Below are 21,967 nucleotides of genomic sequence, written 5' to 3'. Positions count from 1 at the left end.
TCAAAGGAAGAACTCTTAAGTATGGCCTAATAGTTTGCATTCCCTAGATACGGCCACCAGTGAATGGGGAATAACCACTCACACGTTACAAGAATCAGGATGGGATAGGGATTTGCCTGACAACTAATGGAGCCACAAACTCAAGGGGAGTTGAGTTATTGCTTCTGAATGTTGTATACATTTGCGTGTGTAGAGTTAGAAATAAAATACTTCTTCTTCTTATAAAAGCGAGTATTGGACTGGACAATAACTTACTGCTTTTACTGTTTGAACTTTGAGTAATGAGTGTGTCCACTGACCAGTATCCTCATTCCCCCCGAGGGAGCCTTGACTGCGCGTGCACAACTAACACTGAGAGTCAAGTGCAGAAAGGGTACTTGACCCAGTTGCTCAGAACCCGCAATAGGTTGGCCCCTGGAATAGGGGCCAAACTACTCAACCACTATGTTTGGGCCCAGTAGCCCCTGCATGTCTCTTGGACCTCTGAAAGTGGTCTGTGTTCAGGAGATTGGTGCTGGTGAGTGGACTCATTGCCATGATGGGATAAGTCTTACGACAGTCCAACTGTCCAGTAGCAGAAACGTCTGTAGTGATAACCACAGGAGAGAGCCACCCAGCCAGCACCCACATCACAAATGCATCAATGCCTGAAAACTCTTTTTCTTATTGACCCTAACCATTGATACAGTGCCACATTTGAAAGATGCCTATAAACATTGTACCCTGTCCGAACAGTACTTTCATGATTCTGTCCCAACCTGGGCATCCAAGAAGGAGACAAGTGTGAAATGCAGTCCTCTTCTAACCCTAGAGTTCTCTGATGACTATTGGCAGAAAGCTACTGCCTATGTCTATAGAGACGTTTTCACTGCTACAGTTGTGCTGCACTTGGGGCAGGGCGTTTTTAGGGGAGGAGACAGGAGGGTGAGTGTGCATTGCTATTGTCCATGACTTGTTAGTGGTGTGTCAGGTCTCAGGCCAGCTGGCTAGTCTTGCATCCCACCATGGACAGTGAGTGTGATATGACCCCATGCCCTGCGTCTTACTCTTCCTGGGGAGGCAGTCACTACTGCCTACTCCACACCCATAACAGATGGAGTATGACTGAAGTTACTTAGAGAATACAGTGTTCAGGTGTCAATATAAACACCCTCCAATAGGGCAAGTGTACCTTTATTGTTAGGTCTCTATGGTCTTAACTTTTTTTAAATACTCTAATCCTTTGTCCAATTCAAAGAGCTGTGTTACAAAATGTAACATCACTCAATGCATATATAAATTTCTGTATTTATGAGATATGGATTGCACCCAATAAATAACCAATCATGCACTTAGTTATATGTGCACTCGATCTACCATTCTTCCATCTGTTAATGTGCCCGGCCAAGAGATCAAAGTACAGCTGGTGGTAGAAGGTGCAGAGAGCACAGACTTGGGGGTATAGAAAGCAATGAAACCAAAGAGTTTATATTATGAGGGCAGAAAGAGAGTATGTCAGAGGAGGCAGAAACGAAGGAAGGGAGTACAAAAAGGGAAGGAGATGTAGAAGGATAAAATAGTAGAGGAAAGAAGAGTAGAGAGGAAGGAAGGGAGGAGAGTAGAAGTAGAAAGGAGGAATAAAGGAGAGCGGGTGCAAGAAAAAGCAGAGAGAAAGGATTATAAAAATAGGAGAGAGAGGAGATTAGATGGAGAGGATGTGGGAGGGGACGGAAAGGAAAAAGAAAAGGAAAAGAAAAAGAAAGAAAAAGGAGGACTGCAAATGGGAGGGGTGGAGATGATGAGAGAGGAGGGGCAGAGAGTTCTGCTGTTTATGTTTGGATGTAGATTGCTTGTCTCTACTACCTGATTAGTCTAATGGCCAACCCCTGTACCTTTTGAACAAAGCGGATTAATTTCTTGATAGGTGTTTTACATGCAGATTATTATGGCTTTCCAGAGCCAGTTTACGATGCGATCAGTTCTTTGCTAGCACTTCATTGGATAGTTGAGAATTGTGTGGATGTTGATCTAAAGAGTGGTCAAAGTAGCTGATGGCTACCAGTTTGGTGGAGTGATAACTAACCTCTGTCCAAACCTAAATATGTACACCCTATGACATTGAGAAAGGGCATAGTGAGAGACTCTTAACCAGTGGCAGAGAAGTGTTGCCCCCCAAAAAACATCAGGAAAGGAAAAATAAAACAGCACTTGTTTTACTTTTCCTTTCCCGCCAAGTCTTTTTGGGCGGGCGTGGTAGTGATAGGCACTGATGGGAGTGGTAGTGCACTCACATGATGGTTTGGTCAGCTGGCTCAGGCTGGCCAAACCATCATGAGCAGTAAAAATTATTTTCAACCCAGCAACGCAGGTGGGTTGGACAGAGCAGGCACAGACTCTCAGTCTTTCCTGTAGTGTGAATTGAGGGCTCTCAAGATTGGCAACAGGGCATTCTGGGAGTCTGTGCCTTCCTGAAGATGTGAAGAACAGCGCAACGGGGACAGCTGCAGATAAGTTGTTTGTATTTCTTATTTTTTTATCCCCCTCGCAACCCCTAGTGCCCCGTCCCAGCCCCCACCCTGCTCCTCCAGCATGCCGCCGCTCCTGCCCATAACATAAACATATGAAATAGAAGACTCCTCCACAGGCGAACCAACCACCACACCTATTCCTGTAGAAAAAGGAGTAACATTTCAAAAGTACAATAATGGTGATCAACGTCAGAGACACTATATTTTTGTTTTGCAAATTGCCAATCGAGTATGCATTGTGGACTCCTGAAAGTCACTGTGCATTCTCTATTCCATGCCACAAGAGAAGACTATATCATCACTCCTCCAGACCTGAGATGTAGCATGTAGGGAAAGGCAGAAAAAACAATGATGCCACTGAAGCCAGAGGTGGTGGACAGAAGCAGTGTTGTAGGCCAGGCATGGATCTACAGACAAAGAAGCAATGAGAAAACCACTGATCAGCAGAGAGTGGACCCAAATCACCACAAGTAGAGATTAACTCATAAAGCAACTGGCCCCAAGCAGCTTGTAATATCAGTCAATCGCCATCTCAGATGCACAACATAACATAATGTGTGTTTGTAGAGCTCAACATTACCCCCTTCCCCATGAGGCCATGGTGCTATTGACAGATATCAGACACACACACACAAAGCCAAAGTCATTAAGAATCTTGAGGTGGTTTCATCCTTCATTGTGATCCACATTAATAATATGCACAATCACTTATTTCAAATACCAGTCACTCTTTTATCTTAATCATTCCATCTCTCTGTCCACAAGTAGGTCAGTCTCAGTTTCATTCACTCTTTCTCTCCTCACTTTTTTAGTCTCAATCACTACTAGCCTGTCTCTCCTTTGCCCAGTTTCAGTGAATTTGTAACTGTGTCTTACTTGTTTGTCAGTCTGTCTCAAAGTCACTTTCAATATGACATAAAGCAAGTTGCTGAGCCATCTCAGTCTCTATCAATCATTATCAGTGACTGTCAGCTTGTCACTCTTTTCATTTCTGCCACTTTCAGGTCATTATCCCTCTCAGTCACTATTACTCACAGTCTTTAAGATACTATCCATCTTATTAGTCATGGACTCAGTCACTGAGTAGATCTCTGTTACTCTCAGTCTCTCTTGATCCCATTCACTCTCAGACTTACTGTTGCTCACTCCACTCATGCAGTCTCTAGCTTCATATCTCTCCCTGTAGTCTCCGGCGGCACACCTCTGGATGCACCCTTCACCTCACCTGCTGTGGCTGCCTCTCTCATACCACACATATTCTTTCCCTCTGCCTTACTCTCCTCCCTCTCACTGCCTTGTCCCCTCCATCTCACTCACCTTCTTCTCTCTGCCTCACTCACCTCTCTCTATACTGCATCCTCCTCTCTTTTCCCATTCTCTCGCCCAGCTGTGCTATCCTCTATCAGACTCACCATCCTCAGTCTCAGCATTTCTATCATCTTTCAGGCTAAGTCTCTCACCATTCTGCCTCCATCCCTCTACCTTTGCCCTCCTGTATCTCTCTACCATGCTCTCCTCCCACTGTCTACTTCTCTTTTCTTCCTCTCCTTCTCACCTTCTCTTCACTCTAAGCCTCCCCTCTCCTTCTCACTCTGCCTCACTGTGCCCTCGAGGCCCTCAATTGCTTTATCCACCTCTCCTTCCTCATTTCACCTCACCTTCACACTCTCTTTTTCCAGCTCATCCTATTCTCCTCCTCCTTCCCAGCTTGTTTTTCATCACTTTTATTTTCCTCTGACCCCTCTCTCTCCTTCCGACTCGCCGCTCACTCTGCTCGCTCACCTTACCCTCTCCTTCCTGACTCACCCTCCTTTCACACTCCAGCTTACCTTCCCCTTTCACTCTCCAACTCATACTCCCTTTTTCACCTCACGCACCACTCTTACCCTCCTCTTTCTCAGCTACACCCTTCCCTCACTCTCTCTCTCTCTCATCCTCTCCTGTCTCCTTATCTCACCCCTCTTCTGCCTCAGCATCCTCTTTCCTCTCCTTTTTCTCATCTCGCTGTACCTTAGGCTCCTCTCTTGCTTCCCCTCCCTTTCACTTATTTCCAAGGACACCTTAAGGATTTTCGGGGCCCCGGCCAAATGTTTTTTGGGGGCCCCTGTTTGGAACAGCTTTGAATTAATGATCAAGTTTCAGCTCTTTCAATCCCACTTTGGCCAGGTCACTGACAGTACAAAGGCACATTTGTCCATATTGTAAATGTGTTTACATCTAATATTCAGGGATAGTGAAGTGTGTTTTTAATATTGTAACACAGCAGCAGCTCACTAACATTACAGCAAATAATCTCTGTGACACCCACCCATTGCTCATATGTGAGGTCCCGTTTTGATATAAAAAAATCTTTTTATGGACTTCGCATGAAACATAACCACAACATTTCTCTGCAAAATATCTGCAATAGGCTCACACATCCCCCACATTAAAAATAAATTACATTAAAAAAGTATTTAAAACAATCTGTTTAAGAATTATTCAAGGTCATCAGGGAATGATTCTCTGCAGAACAGAGCTGGCTCTGTCGGATTGCCCCCTGAAAGGTTGGGGCCCTGGGCCACAGCCCACTTTGCCCATGTCTGAAAATGTCTCTGTCGATTCCTTCACTACCACGCCATCTCATTGCCTCTGATCCTCTCTCTGCATCAAACTCCACTGTCTTTAACTCCTCAACCCACTCGCCATCTTCTCGGCTTCATCCTCCTACCTACCTCACACTTGTCTCCCTCTCTGCCCCTCCTAAAGATCTCTGCCTACCTTCCTTTCAGCCTCACCCTCTCGACATCCTCCCTCAGTCTTCTACTATCCTTTCTCCGAGCCTCACTCTATCAACATCCTCGTAATCATCCTTACCTTATTACTATGTTCTCTTTCACCCTCTCTTCCTGCAGGGCTATACTTCATCCCTGCCAAGCCATCCTCTTTCCTTATCTCGCCATACTCTCCATTCTTTCACCTTGCCATTCCCTCTCTCATTTCGCTCTCCTCTCCGTCAGTGCCGCACTCACTTCTCTCCTTTACCTCACTCTTCTCTCCCCCGCATTCTATTTTTCGCTACCGCCTTACCTACCCCCTTCTCACCCTCATCGCACTCTTTTCATCAGAATTGGTATATTCATGTATGGCTGTTTGATGACAGTGTTTGTTTTTTAATAGAAAATGACTGAAAATAAGAAAGATGTTCTTTAGGGAGACCAGCGACTTGCAGGAAGGCGAGAATCGACGAGGATTAGTGCACACGTCTCTTTACCGAACTTGGATTTCCAGTGAGACCCACAAGCTAGTGTTGGAAGTGGATTTGCCATATTGGAACATAAAAATCTATCGAGAAAGTTAAATCACCACTTCCCAATCATCAGTCCGACCTGTGAAAGCATCTTGGCAAGTTCATCACTTTCGAAGCAAAATTGACTGGCGCGTATCCCTGGATTGCAAGACATTTGTTTCTGCCGTTTTCTTCAACTGAACAGATTTTGCAGTCTGACGCTATTTTTACTTTCTTCTGCGTAGGCTGCTTTCTATCGTCAAGTTAGAAGGACAGTTGTAATTTATTTTAGGAAAGCAGAGGCATCAGTAAGAATTCAAAATATGGCTAGAGCCTATCCACTGCTTCTAAGGAAGTTTGGTCACTTTTTCCAATGTTTCCTTTATTGAGGAATTAAGCAATAATATCTTTGCTATTACCTTTTTGTTGAATTGATGTTTTAATCATATTGTGACCGTGAACTTTCTTATTATTATTATTATGCAATCAGCAAACTTTATTTCGAATAAACAGCCAGAAAAAAGTTCGACAATCATACAATATAAAATGTAACAATATATACACAACTGTACATTTTTCAAGCCATACTATTTGAGCATTTAAAATACAGCTTAACAAATAAAAATATACTTTCTACAATTGCTCATAAAACATTGTGCGTCATCTAGTGCCTAACAGCCAAGGCACTACACATTATTGACACATAATCTCAATCGCTGTCTTTCACTACAGTAGGTTGGGAAATGTTTATATTCATACTATGACTTCTCCTTCGTGGTACCTGACAGTCAAAAGCTAAAGTTTGAGATGAGCCAAAGTAAATTAAAATACAGCTATAATGCTTAATCCGAACACACTAGTTGAACACGTAAAAGCAGCATTGAATGCGCGTTCCTTCGTCGCTCAGAAAGTCTATTGTGCTTAAACCATCATTTTAGCTGACAGCTCATTATGAATATACAATAAAAAATATGTTCTATACAAGCGTTAATAATATAGCCTCAATCACTTGATAGAAGGGGTTAGTACTTGGGTATGCAGATTTCTTCTTAGCTCCTAGTCCTAAGAGTCATAAGCAACGCCTTTGTTCCAGGCCCATTGCAGATAGTGAGAGATTGCGAACACTAGGGGGCATATTCACAAGAAACTATCGCAGAGTCAACGGCACTTTATCGCAGCCAAAGTCATGATAAAAATACCTCCTCATTCACAAGTTGGTGTTAACAGCCCACAGCACCAGTTTATCTGCGATAGCAGTCGCATAATACCACGCCACAGAGGCCCACCGCAACTGTCGCTAATGAGATGCAGAGTGGGCGTTCCCATGCCAAAAGCCGCAACAACATCACACCTCAACATTCTCAATGACCAGACAGAACTACGATAAAAACACAAAACAGCGATAAGGCGCGTTAGCACCAGGAAATCTACACCTGCTCTGACCTGGTGTAAAGTCGGAAGGCAGCCTGCACGACAAAAGGGAGCACAGCCCACAGCCACATCGGAAGGGCAACAGATGCCATGTAGCCACCCATCATGCGGCCCGGACACCCAAGAGGGCCACAACAACCACCCACACCACCCCAGGACCACAACCCACACCCGGAACACCCCACCGACCACCACAGATGCAGTGCAGACAAAGAGAGAGGACCCCCAGGAAGCGCACCAGCTGCACAGACCCAACCCCTGACAATGTCACCATTCACCACAGGCTGAAAGGGACACCATCCTATGCATCCTGACCAACAACGCCCAACAGGCCGACGGCACCAACACAGCGGACAACCAACATCCCACCCCACGCAAAGCTGCTGGCTTGGCTGCACCTGTTGGCCCCTGGCACCCCCAACCAACACCCGCCACAGTCGGGGGAGTCACACAGCCAGCCACATCCAAGTCCTTCACACCTGACCTGGACAACACCATCACCCTGTCACCCCAGACCCATACGTCCAACACAATGCGCAGGATCTGCTGGTCATCAAGCAAGGACCATACACCATAGCTGGATGCACGCACATGTTGGGGGCAATCCACAGCACACATTTCATACCCGTCCCCCCTGCCGACACAGCAAACAATCACCGTAAAGAAAGCACACGTCTCACAGCAATGTGCAGACAACAACCGAACACCATGGAACCACCACCAATCTCACCTCCAAATACACAGCCAGTGTGCATGAGTCCGTCATTCTACGACAGTCCATCAGCAACCAGCATCCCCAGGATGGCACCAAGGGAAATGCACAGCCCCTGGCAAGTCCAAAAGTAACACCCCACTCACATCAACCCCACAACCATGCAACTCACAAATCCGGCAATGCACATGTCACAAAATTAAAACCAACATGCCAAACAATATGCCCACCCATCAGACACGACAGAACAACTCACAATGGTAACCTGGGCAAGCCCTGCACATGAGCCATCAACGGCATGGCACCTCAGCCACACACTAGCCCATTGTGGGGAGAGGTTGCTACCAGGCATGTGTGAAGGAGGCAGGAAAACCATGATTGGGAAAGCAACAATGCCAAGAGTGGTGGAGATGTGCTGGACAGACCGCAGTATGCAGAACACACCCATATCCATGGCGACACACACCACTGGTGTATGGAGTGTGGTGGACAGTGGACGCAACCATGTCTCCCCAGCCAGTAGGGGAGTTCACGCAAATGTTGCCTATCATGTCCCCCCCGTAAGCGTGACTGGAGTGGGATTGCCCGGCATACACCAGGCCAGCGTAGGAGTGTGAATAAAAAGCACGTAGCCCTGGGCGTGGTCCACTTCTAGAAAGCCCAAAGTCTCTGCCAGGGCAGCGCCTCTCACCACGCCACAAGGTCAATGCCGTCCTCGTGAGCGGAGTTGCCTGCGTTCCTGTGCGCCTGCCGGACCCCAGCATGCTGGACCACGAACCCGGCAGGCCCGCCCCTGCGCAGCCAGGCCACACTGATCACCTGCGGACACCGGCATGTGTCAAGGAGGGTCCACCACATGCCGGTGCAAGTTCCAAGCACCAGTTCTGTGTCTTCTGTGGCCTCCGCAGTCCATCCCTGGCCCCCCGCTGCTGGCCCACATTACTCCTTCCACAAACACATACTACACCGGCGTCCTCTTCGGCCATGTAGGTCCCATATGTGAAACGGTGTCCTGAGTCCTGAATGGCAGTGACTCCAAAGCCTGGGCAGTGGCCACAGCACCAGACCCCCCCCCGATCAGTGAGGCATAGTTCCATATGGGCATCTTGCGACACGTGATGCCAGTAACCCTGTTCAATGCCAGCCGACAACCCGTGGATGAGGGCTCAGGCCTACCCTGTGGACCAGTAGGTCCCACATCCAGCCCCTAGTTGTGAATCACGAATGGCAGACTCCACACCAGTGAACGCACGGAGAGGAGTAAGAGGAAGATGCGGCTCAGTTCGGACGAAACCCAGATCCGAGTCACGGAGGAGATCGTAAACTATCCACAACTGACCTGGTGCCATCAACCCTGTTCACCGCAAGTCCGCGAGCCGAGGTGCCACCGAACCTGAACTATGCAGGCTGGTGGGGTCATCCAACCTAAGCTGGCAACACTAGGTGAATGGCCCGTGCTGACTGCTGCCTCAGGCCCACAGTGTGGCCCAGTATGTCACACATGTGGAACTGTGTCCTGGCCAAGATGTGGAGGAGCCAACACCATTGGACATGCCTCATTGCAGGTGGCATCCCCTAACGGCAATGGTGCCACTAACTCTGCGCAATGAGTCATGGGCACTATATGGTTGGACCTTGGTGGAGACTGAGTGCAGAGGCTGGTGGTTTCCTGCATCTTCATCTGGCTGGATCGGACTTGGTGTCCGACATGTGTCTGTTCCATTACTCTCCACCATAGTGACTGTTTCTGCGTGGTCCTGCCCTCTGTATCTTGCCCTGGGGGCACACCTTCCACTGTCCACAGAAACACTCCGCGACAAGCCCCCAGTCATCTACGAGAACCTACTCTGCACTCGTGACCCTGCCACAGTGCACCGCAAGTCAGCAGCCCGTGGCGGCAGGCCGGTGCAGGACGCAGTGCATCCGGGCCACTAACTATGTGCAGCACAAATCATGGGGCCTTTATGGTTGTATGGTTGTGTTCTTTACGATGTACACTGTTGTTGATTTGTGACTGCACCAGGCCGGCCTTGCCGGCTGGTGTGCACACACCCCACACACATCCAACACAGGTGTCACTCGGTAGGTGTGCCTGCTTATAAATATGGCCGTGCGCACGTGCCCATAGCCATTCACACCATCTGAGCAAGTGTGTCCGTATGTTCATTGTGTCAGCTTGATGTGCACGGGCCCTGCAACATCACAGTGTGCTGTCCTCTGTGGACGTTGCCATGTCACATCAGCGTTGGCAGTGACACTGGACATGTAGCCCCGCACCTGCCCCCCTGCATGCACAGGCTGCGTCTGCTGGTTCGGCAGGGGGGCAGGCTGTGGTCTGGACCTGACCAGGTGCAGGAAGTGCGGTAAGTGTGTCTCTGTATTGGGGTGTCATCACCACCAGGGCCACAGTACACAATGTTGCAATGTGGCATGTACCAGGAGGGCGGGCCCGCAGGTACGGGGACATGTCGGAGCGCTAGAACGCTCGGGCTCTTGGTACATGCATGCCAGGTGTGATGTGTATCAGTATTGCGGATACATGAATCTGTTGCCTTTCGCTGCGTGGTCCTGGCCAGCCATGGGTTGGACACCTGTGTCCACCCTGTCCGGACCATTGGCCCATAACCAAGTGGGCGCACACCTTCGAAGGCTAGCATTGTGGTGTTGTTGGGATGGCGCTGGATATGCGTGGACCGGCATTGGAATGGTGTCCCGTAGGAGTGCACGTGATGCAAGCATGCAGCGCACACAAGTGAGGGTGCCCGTGGCAGAGTGGAGCAGCTGTGTGGCAATGTGACACACAGTGAGTCAGCTCATGTGCATCGTGCTGGGCAAATCAGCCATGATTCCGAGGGTTGCAGATGTCCCACCACACCCATGACCGGCCTCTGTACGTCTCCTGTGTGCATGCAGCTGGCGAAGTTTACGTAGGGATGAAAGGTGCTTTGTCTTTACTATCAGGCGGTAGCACATCTGCAGTTCCGAGCATAAACTTGCATGTGCCCAGCACCCCTGACAGGTACGAGGGCATTTGCTTGTGACTCCCACACTATGCACTGCCTGGCGTGAGACCGATGTGTACACATCCCACACGCAGTGGTCCTTGGTCGTAGTTTGTGTGCATGATATGGCCTTTGAACTTACTCCCACCCCACCCAAGGCCTGCACCCATTGCACACAGACACTGCTCATTGCACCGAGCTGTACCATTTCACCCTCCGGACTGTCTCATGGCAGGCCAGTCCCGCTTCAAGCAGAGCCACTGATGCAATGGCAGACCATCCCGGACACATGGTCTACTCCAGGCATGTGGAGCTGTACCGTGCACGTCTGCTGCATATACTGGGGGCACTGCTGTTGGCAGTGCTGTGGATCAGTTACCGTCTCAGCTTCTGCCTTGTGCACGTCACCTGTGTGCAACCTGTGTTGCATTGTCGCTCGTGCATATTCGAGTGGTCCATGGATGTCTGCCTCTTCAATGTAACGGTAGCTGACTGGGATTTCGACGTGTGTGTGCGCCCCCTGTTAGACCACGACCAGGGGTGTCACCAGGATGACCGATTATGGCATGCATGGATGTTCGGAATGCAGGCTGGAAAATGGACCTGGGAGATTGCACGAATCGTCGTGTGCAGTGAGCACATTGAGCCACTACCCGATTGGGCTTTGGTGCACATTGGGTCCAGTGGTTGGAGTCAGCACATCTGTCCTGGTCAGCTGATGGATTACTTCGAGGACATGTCAGATGTGTTGGCCGAGGATCGCTCATAGGAGATGTTGGCCTACGGTGCTGCACTCGCGTTCATGGACGAGTGACAAGATACCTGATGCCACAACTGGATGTGAGTCATTGCACTTGTCACGACACATTGTCAGACAACCAATGCGGGTTAACTTGGCACTGACTTGTGTTGGTGAGGGACTCCCCCGAGATGGACATGGGCGCTTTCCTACGTTCCTCATTCTGACATGCTGCTGCATTGGTCTGCATGTCATGGCACTTCTCTTGTCCGCACTGACTCGCACTTGTTGATAAAGTTTCTGCACTTTCACTTGTCTCCAACTGTGTTGTGTCTTGATTTGCATGCCAATGTGTGTCAGGGACTCTCTAGCTCCCTGCCATCCGTGCATTGCTACCCCATCAGGACTGTGGGTTTGTACTTGTGCATATCATGTCCCTGTTCCGTGCTTTGCCAGATGCGTAAGGCGGGTGCACTTGTGTCCTGTGTTTGGTTGTGCGTACATTGGTGTTTGTCCCACATTGTATTGGGGGTTTGGGTGCTCTGCTTCCTGTGTGTGTGTGCTGCATTGTGTGTGAGATGTCCCTTCAGCTCTGATTTGGCTCACCCTTCTCCCTTTCAGGCGGTGTTGTGTTCACTTCTGTGCCTGTTCAGTGGTGTGACATTGCCGGGTTGTGAGACTTGTGCACCTGGATGGTGTTGTTGCTCGTGGGCATGGTTTGTCTGCTGTTGTGCTGTGCTTAGTTGTGCATGTGTGCCATTGTGCCCATCTCCCCCGTCCCCCAGGCCCTGCTGGTTCCTCTCTGTGTTGCTGTTGTGTCTGTTGTTTGGTGCATTTACCGGGCCCCGAGTCCTGCCACCATCTCCGGACTGATGTGGTGGACCCCATTTCCTCCATGTCATCCAGCTCCTGGTGTGGCACTGGACTCCCACCTCCGGTGTGCATTGCTGTCTTCTTATTGTTGGTGTGTTTCTGCTTGTTTGTGCCTTTCGCATCAATGCTGGAGTTCTGGTTTTGTGCCATTGGCCTCCTCCGCTCTCAGGATACATTCATCTTGTCCACTTTGGGCTGCCATGTACGATGTTTTGTTGCCAATGGGTTTGGTGGGGTTGTCTGCTGGCTCGGGTAGCCTCCATTGTGGTTGGCTGTTGTTTTCTGTTTGGTCTGTCTTACTTTTTCAGGCTTTGGTTGTGCTTATTCCTGCCTGCCGTGTGTTTCGTGGTCCGGGTGGTGCTTATTCCTGCTTTCCTCCTCGTGGATGGGCTCATCGCGAGTTTTCTGTTGTTGTGGTTTGTGATTTTATCTCTGTCAGGGTGGTTGTATCGCTGACATTGGCCGCGTTTCGGTGGACTATCGCATGCTACCTCCGTGTTGTGAATTCCACGTTGACACAGGGTTATTTTCCCATGATGGGCTGCGATATTGAAAGTTGCGTTACGCTACTCTTGCAGTAGTTATCACACGTTCTTGTGAATATACCCCTAGATGTTTACGCGTGTCACTCTTTAAGATTCTTAAACCATCCCTGTGTGGCCTCACACCAATGTTTCGACATAATACCTTAATCCATGTTTTACGTGGCAGTACATACTTCAGGCAGAAAAAAAGAAAAAGTGCCTCACTTTCCATAGGTTGTGGGCAGTGGGGACAGTGACTTAAATGGCCTCCTGACTTGTGAGTGAACGTAGTTGTAGGACACCACATCTTAATTGAACACATATGGACTTATTACAATATAAGTCAGAGTTTCCTCCGACCGACACCTGGTGAAAACGGGACCGACAGACCTCTGGTCGCGGTCCCGACCGCCTAATTACGATGCGACTGTACATGGTACTGTCCCGTCCCCACATTTCCCTTTTGGATTATGTGCAGAGCCGGCTCTAGGGCAGTGCGACTGGTGCCACTGTACCGTGTGCTGGCTTCCTGGGGGTGCCATTTTTGCAAGATTAGTATGTTTTTCAAGCACCTGCTGCAGCATTTCTTTCCTTTGGCAATTACCAGGCCTCACTAAAATGTCAAGATAACTTGTGTGATTAATTATCTTCCTGGAGAGAGATCAGCGATTGGTATAGTTGAGGTTTTGACTTATGAGAAGTTAGTGCAGAGAGTCCTGTAGGAAGCCATCTCGACGGTAGACCATATCCGGTACAACAAGGGCTTTAAAGCAGTCACCAAATGTATACTATTAAGTGCTAGATTGTATCTCAGTGGTATGAGTGGGGTGCTCACTGGTAGATTGAATAGAACCCTAATGAATTTATTTTCCGCTAGTGTTCACATACCCATGTCCACATAGTCCCAGATCTCGGCCCCATAAAAAGCTGCTGCTAAGGCTGTAGCTCTATATACCTTATGGTTTTGGGGACACAGATCCACCAGAGGTAGCTTTTAATTTCCTTCCAATTGCCATTCCCATGGGGTAAGGGTGGTTTTACTCTTGGCTAGTTGGGAGCTCCTGATCAAATTATTGGACAATCTGACTCCCAGAAAGTCAAAGCTTTTAATCTAATCTATCTTGCGCCCTCAATTGTCATCCTACCTCTGAAGATGTGGTGTGGATTTATTACTATATACTTAGAATTAGAGGGATTTCGTTCTAGCCCTCTTTGTGAGCAAAAGTCTGCAAAAGAGTAGTTCTGCTTGTCAGCCAATAGGGGTTCTAGATATAAGAAGAGAGTCGTCAGCGAACATAAGGAGCAGGACGGAGACACCGTGGACCTCGGAGCATTGTGCTTGCACCCACTTAGCTACTTCACAGCTCCGTTAATAAACAGGCTAAATAATGTAGGCGCAAGAATGCATCCCTGCCTAACTCCCTGTTTTATTATTCTTCTTATTATTATTATTATTATTATTATTATTATTATTATTATTATTATCATTATAGAAAAAACAAATTGTATTTCACCTCTAATCTTAAAGAGGCAAATACTGAATATTACTTTGGAAAGAGGTGCAATTAGGGAAAGGTGTGTTTGAATAACCATGAACTGCATTACTAAATGTTTGTATTTGTCTTTTCTAACAGTACTGTTGTTTTAGGCAAAATAATGATAATATTCACTGCGAACAGTCAGGCAAGGAAGTTCTATTACATTAAGGTCAGTTCGATATTAGAACTCAGTATGATATTTGATGTTCTCGCATATCCTAGTAACAGTGTTTATTTTGTTGTTTTAGGTAATACAGAGGATCAGTGCTAGAAATTCACTGGTTTCTGTGTTTTTTTTTGTTTTACTCTAGCTTTGTCTGTTTTTTTTGTGTATCAAAGGAAACTGATGTAAAAGAATATTGGTAATCCAGGATACCCTAGCATTTTGTAACAGACCCTCAGCCTCACCTTCCCCCTTCCTTTCTGCCACCCCATCTCTCCCCCTCCATCTCACATGCCCCTCTCACTCTCCACCGCATCCTTTGAAACTTCTTCACTTTACCTCCTCTCCCTCTCTACTTCATCATTCCCTCTGCCTCATTCCATTTTCTCCCTCCACCTCCATTTCACACTCCTCTCTCATGCCACTTCACTTTCCTTTCCCTCTCTGCTGAACCTTCTTCTTGCTTTCCTTTCTCTTTCTCGTATCATCTCTTCTCTTGCCTCACCTTCCCTCTCTTTGCTCCTTGTTCTCCTTTTTTCCTCCTCTTCCCCTTACTCTCTACTTCTACCTTCTCTCTTTTTACACCTTTTACACCCTCTTTTCACCCCACTCCTCTCTCACCTAACCATCTTCCCTCTCTGCCTCTCCATCCTCTCCCTTGCCTCACTCTACTCATTTGCTCAGCTTTCTTGTCTCACCCTCCTTACCAACAGGCTCCCGGGCCTTAGTTAAGGCAGCTTCACTGCCCTGGAACCTCACGAGATCAACTGCACTCTCTGCAGTGCTTGTGCTCCACCAAACTATGTTTCCCTCTGGACCCCAGTGCAGCTCCAGAAATATTTATGGATTGCCAGAGGCAGGGCATGTCTTCTCCCCTAGGCTGCCAACTGAGGTGTGTGAGAGGGCTTATGAAGGCATATCCCAGCTAGCTGTATGCAACTTCACTGTCTCTGGCACTGCATGTGAAGTCCAAAACCTCTGCTGCACCCAGGCTGCATTTAAGACCACAGTGGCCCATGAACCCGCCACACTGGCAGCATGGTTAACTTATGGTGATATGGTAGTAAACAGGGTTGTGAGTACTGTGCCTCCAGACTGGGCACTGCCTATGTTCCCCACCAGACTTGCAAAACATCAGCAGGGCCTGGTTCTCAGCATGATGGGAGAGGTTGAGAATACAGTCCCTGCAGCAGTGTCTGTAGTGCCTTGTGAGTTGAAATCCCACCACATTGCCTTGCTAAGATTGGGAGCTTTCATTCGCCTGTGCATCTGCGCCTATGCTTAACTTGAGGGCTCAGTGTCGGGTACCCAAAGATTAAGTCTGTCAAAGCCCTCAACTGAAGTGAGCTGATTGGAATCTGGATTGTGAGAAATTGTGTTGTTGACTGAGGGGGTGTGAGCCCTTCTCAAGCAACAGTTACAATCCTTGTCAGAGTGAACCACAAACAGTCACAAAATAAGCCTGTGCCTAACCCTCTGGCAGCTTGGAGCAAAAACAGTCATGTTTACCTCTGAGGTAATATGTAAAGCATTTATGCAGCACTTTAACAGTAACAAAATGAAAACACAACACAATAAACATCCCACACCAATTTAGAAAAATAGAGTAAAAAGTAATAGATTATTTGATATCAAAACAACAAAAATCCAATTATTAAAACCGGAGATATGCAATTTCAAAGATTTAAGGTGAGCATAGTGCCTAAGGGTGCATAGTGCCACTCGTGGTTATCTGGTCATGCGAGATTGGGTGAAAATCACAATTTCAGGCCAACCATGATTTAGATTAGGCCAGATACAGGGACCAAGTTAGTCCTGTTGCAAAAATGATCTTCTAAAGTCCAGTGCGAAGAGTTCTGTTCGCGGTGGAGGAGGCAGTGAGGAACAGATACAGTGCCACGGATGATCGTTGCTGTATCATGAAGAGCAGGCTGGGTGTCACAAACATTCATCATTGTAGTGCAAAGATCATTTTGGGTGTCACAGACAGTCGTTGCAGGAACTTAACGCTGGTGGTCACCACTGGCTGTCAATGCTGTAGTGCGCAGAGTAAATAATGCATTGCTAGTTGTCGCTGCAGCGAGTTGGGTTCACCCGAGCTTCACATTGGAGGTCAGTGCCGGTGGCAAGATCAGGTTGCCAACAGGCCAGTTTGTGATCATGTAGAACCCAAACCTTCAGGATTTCTGCTTTTCTTTTAGGAGGAGCTCCGCTAATGCCACACCAATGGTTCAGAACCTGAGGGGCACCTCTTGGGGATCAGGAACTCACTCAAGCAGAGGCCAGCAGGACTGAGGCAGGACCAATTGCAGATCAGCTGGGTGGCCTCTGGAGCTTGTTGTGTCCCTCTTGCTCAGAACCGAAGCTTGGGATGAAGGGTGCACTTTCCAGTCTTCCTTTGTCAGACAGCAGGTCAGACTTTAGGCATCAGTGTAGTCCTTCTTCTGTAGTATCCACAGGTCCACGGTGAGTCTGAGGGTCATCTTTGTATGCCCCTGGCCCACTTTGAAGTGGGAAAAACTTCTGAAATCCCACCCTACAGAAGTGTCAGGAATTTCCAGCCTCCTTGTCCTGGTCAAAGTCTGTCTGGGGAACAATGGACTATAAGTCCTTTGTGAGTGAACTGAGGCAGTATCTCTGAAGGGGAAGTCTGACTGGTGACAGCACCGCTCCCTCGTCAAGAAGGATGCCTAAACTGCCTACACCCAGACCCTCTATTGTGTCACTGTGCGCAAGGAATATACAAAAACCAACTGCCAACTACACCTAGTCATGTGATCCAGGAAAAATGATATAGCCGTCAAATGGTTATGACAAGAAACTGCCAACTTTCTAATAGTGACATTTTCAGAATTGTTACTTAAAATCCAACTTGACCATTAAAGATGGTTTTACATTACAATTCCTCAGATACCTAACATGACTCTGGTTTCATTGGCTCAATAGTTGTCACCCATTGAACACAAAGTAAAATACTCTGGCTGCCAAGCCAGTTTTTCAATTTACACCTTCTTCTGACTGACAGAAAACTCCACATTTTAAGTAGACGAGTAGGCAAACAGTATCACTGACAATGAGTGAACATTGCACCATGTTGGAGGCAGAGCAGAATTTGACATCATTCAGCAGGCACTGAAGAAATAACTGTAAAACTGTTACTGGAACAAACTGAGACTCTGTAGAGGAAGAGTCCTATTGCCTCAAAACTGAAGAGAACAAGGGGGTGTTTTCATAACAGGTATGAAGCTCTGAAGCTCTGAAGCTTTGGAAACAGCTGGTCTGGAGTCTGGCAGACTGGATTCTGAAGAGATGCTGAAATCATTGGTTCACAGGACTCAAAGGCAGGCAGTGATCGAACGAGGATCGTAGTCATCAGGGTGCAGCTACTCAGGTGTTGGGGGGACCTGGAGGAATAGACCCATGGCAGAGACTGATGGAGAGAAGGTGATTTGGGTGAGTATGCAACCCAAATCTATTGTTTCTGATGACTCAAGGCGGTTGGTCGGACCGCCACGGTCAGGTCATCGGAAACCCTCATTGTAATGTGGACAATGGTTGTAGATCCCTGTATTGCCATATGGATGCCCTTTTTCTCTAACTGCATCTGGGTGGTTGGAGAAAGGCTGTCAGAGTTGGTGGTCTTTGAGCGGTTGGTTGGAGTACAGGATGTATGCATCGTAATCTGGCGGTTGGACTGACTGCTTCCAAAGAGACCGCGGCAGTCTGACTGCCTCTGACGGGGCCATAGAAGGTAGTCAGAACTGCATCATAATCAGGACTGAAGTTACACTTGAGAACTACATAGACCAGGGCATGAAATATATCGATATTTCTGTAAAAACTGAAAATATAAAGAGAAGCTAAGGTTGATTTTTTGAATTACTTTGTTTGTTTTCCTCATGCGATTTCAATAGCGGCCACAGCACAACATTTCAAAAGACAAGGCATTTGCAAGCTTTGATAGTACTTTAAGTTTATTTCTCATCCCTACTATACTAATAGTCTTAACTTCTACTTGAGTGATCACTTTTGCAAGGTGAAAAAGATGATGAAAGAGAGTGTGACTATGTATGTATGACCGTGTGACTAAGTACCAGAAGTGACATTAAATTGAAATGCAAAAAGCTACACACGTGCCAAAACTGATCTCAATTCACCATCTCACTTCATGATCACACAAACCACTTAGAATGAACATATTTTTTATTTTTTCTATTGTTTTAAATCATTTAAATCATTTTCCCCCAAGCTGTCTGTACAGACAGAATGGGGAATAGTAGTCCTGTTTGGTGCTCTTTCAAACTAAAGTGAATTTACACACTTTTCCAGGAAGCGTTTGTTGGCTCCCATGATCGGGAAAGAGATTCCCATTACAATGTCATAGCATGTCGTGAAGTTGGGGTCACTTCTAAGATGACAAGGATAATTAAGCAAGAGAGACTTATTTTGGGGTAAAAGACCTTATTCTGTGGTCTAAGTCCTGAGGAGAACCCTGTAAGCACACAATAGGGTTCAAAACACGCTGTCTGTTGTTTTTCCAAACAAGTGTTTTACGCAAGCATCTACTATGGAGGCTCAGAATGTGAACTAATATAAGTTATAACTGAGATGGTGTTTATTGAGCCCAGTTGGCACACTGTTTGTTTTTTTCCCTTGTCAAAGGAATATATAGGTGGGGTGTTAGAACGCCAGCTGAAAGGGCGTGGTTGTGTTTTTTGTGTGACAAAAAATATATTGTCTTGAGAAATCACAGAACTGTACTAGTTTTTTATGTGGATAAAGTGTTACATGCCTTGTTTGTTTTGTTGTAAAGACTGTAATTTAATGCACTAATGTTTTAGTGTTTCTATGTTGTACAAAGATTTGTGATAAAAAAATTGTTGTTCTAACCGATGAATAATGCATTTTTGATAACTTTGAAAAAATGTGTGAAAAATTATTTAAATTAACAGAAAAAAACAATTATGGTCATACCAAGTGGTTTGTGTGATCATGAAGTGAGATGGTGAATTGAGATCAGTATTGGCACGTGTGTAGTTTTTTTATATTGTGAAAGTAGGCGTAGCCTTACTGATTTTGGGCCCAACCCTTTCTAGTAGATGAATTAAATTGAAATGAGCATTACTTAATTGAATCCCAAGCATGTGTATTGATTATGGATATAATTCCCGATGTTGTACATTTCGTCATATGTTAATGTGTTTGTGAACATTTGTTTAAAGTGGTAAGAGTGTATGGTGGGTGAGAGTTTTCCTTAAGTGAATACAGATGGTGGGTATGATACCGGTAAGACGGTACCAGAATTTTATATGTGTTTAACCTTTGTGTTGTAGCTCCTATCAATCTTTTTGTTCAATATTTTTCATTGATTTGAATGTCAAACAAAAAAATAGCTGCATAAACAGATCTAATAAATATAACAAAACTAGATATGTTCCATTCAATAATATCAATATAGTAAAAAAAGAGCTGAAACAAGAATTCCAGATTTAGAATACAGAATGATGAATAAATTAATGTTTCTAATGTGTATTTTAAAAATGTACAATATATTTTAAATGACATAACTGAATTGAATGGTCATCCAATTTGGAGGGATGTATAAATGAGTGCAGTTATTAAGATGAATGAATTAATTGTGATTGACGGTTAAAGAAAGCACTCTATTATAACTAAGTGGGACTACAATATGCTTGTGGCAAGGTAAAGAGGTGAAAAGTAGAGAAAAAAGAAAAAAGGTTTCCTGGAAAATAAATATTTAATGACAGAGTACTGCCCCTATTGTTCAAAACTAACATTTACAGGTACCATGGCCTAAATATAAGAAAAAGATTAAGTCAACAATATTATATTTTCACCTACTAACATTCATGGAGGCTTGGGAACTTCATCTTTTAGTATCTGTGAAACATTGTTTGCCACTGCCAATCTTTAACTTTTTTTTGGAATGAAGTTTATAGGTTTGTGGCTCTTATAATGGCTGAACTGAGTATGGTTTTGAATTCTTTTTTTTTTTGGCTCATGCATATTTTCAATTCAATGATTATTGCAAATTTGTACACATTAGAAGTACTAGTTGGGACTGAAACAAAAAATACATATAAAATGCATTGCTGGTGTAAAAACATCGTTGGTGGCCACAAATTAAACTATCAGGCTCACTTTTGATAAAAGCCAAAATATTGGCATAGATGCTAAGTCCATGAACTTACCAACATTAACACAAACAGTATTACATTAACCACCTAAAAATCATTTACTGTTCGGGTCCTTCTTTGTAAAAGGACAATTTCAGGGGCAGAGACATCAATCATGCAACATCAAGGCTTTAGTGAGGACCAGGGATGGATAGGCTGTAGCGGGCATCGGGCCTTTCCCCGGAAGGCTGGAAGGGTTTGGGTCGGTTTTGCAGAGGTGAGGGCCGTCTTTTTTAATTGGGTACAGTTTTGCAGAGGTGCTGCAATATCGGCCACCAGTAACAAAAGCAGCTGCGCTTCACACTTTCACCCTCCACTCCTCTGGGGGGCTGATCCTACAAAATTAGCAGGGCTGCTTTGGGTTACCAGTCTAGCCCTGGTGAGAACACATGCAACATGCCGGCATGAAGAACAGTACAATTTATTAGAGTATTCTTAGACACAGAATAATTTATCTAAAGATGCTCCACATGTATTTTGTTAGATACCACTATGTTTCAATGGAGGAATACAAAGGAAATTCCTAAGCTCCCACCCTGGCTTCCCTAGTCAGTGAGCAGTCAAACATGTTCTTTATTCGAAGCATGTGTAGCCCGTGAACAGCTGAGATGCAATGGTTGTTTCATATGAAAATCATTCATTAGGGAAGTAGGACAGCTCAATATTTCACACCAAAGTAAGGTGTGTTTACAAAAAAGAAGGTTCACATGAGGCTATACTAAGGCAAAAAAGAATCAGAGCTGCTTAATTTGAAAAGGCTGTCTTTGTGGTGATGTGGCCTTAGGTTATTTTCTCAAAGAAATGGCCTGCTTTTGCATAGACCCACTTGTCTGCAGAACTCGACAGGAGTACAAAGTGAATACGTGGAGCAAACTGGTAATTATAGCAACATCAGGGGGAAAAAAACTAGAATCCAGAAAACCCCCTGAATTTTAATAGGCTGAAGTACACAGAAACTGAATCAAACAGTTGCCTGAAGCACACAATGGAAAGCCGAAAAGTCATCCTGAGTG

Source organism: Triturus cristatus, chromosome 8 (assembly GCF_964204655.1).
Source record: "Triturus cristatus chromosome 8, aTriCri1.1, whole genome shotgun sequence".
In the NCBI taxonomy this organism is placed as follows: Eukaryota; Metazoa; Chordata; class Amphibia; order Caudata; family Salamandridae; genus Triturus; species Triturus cristatus.
The sequence above is the reverse complement of the archived record's forward strand: the minus strand, read 5'-3'. Positions refer to the sequence as shown.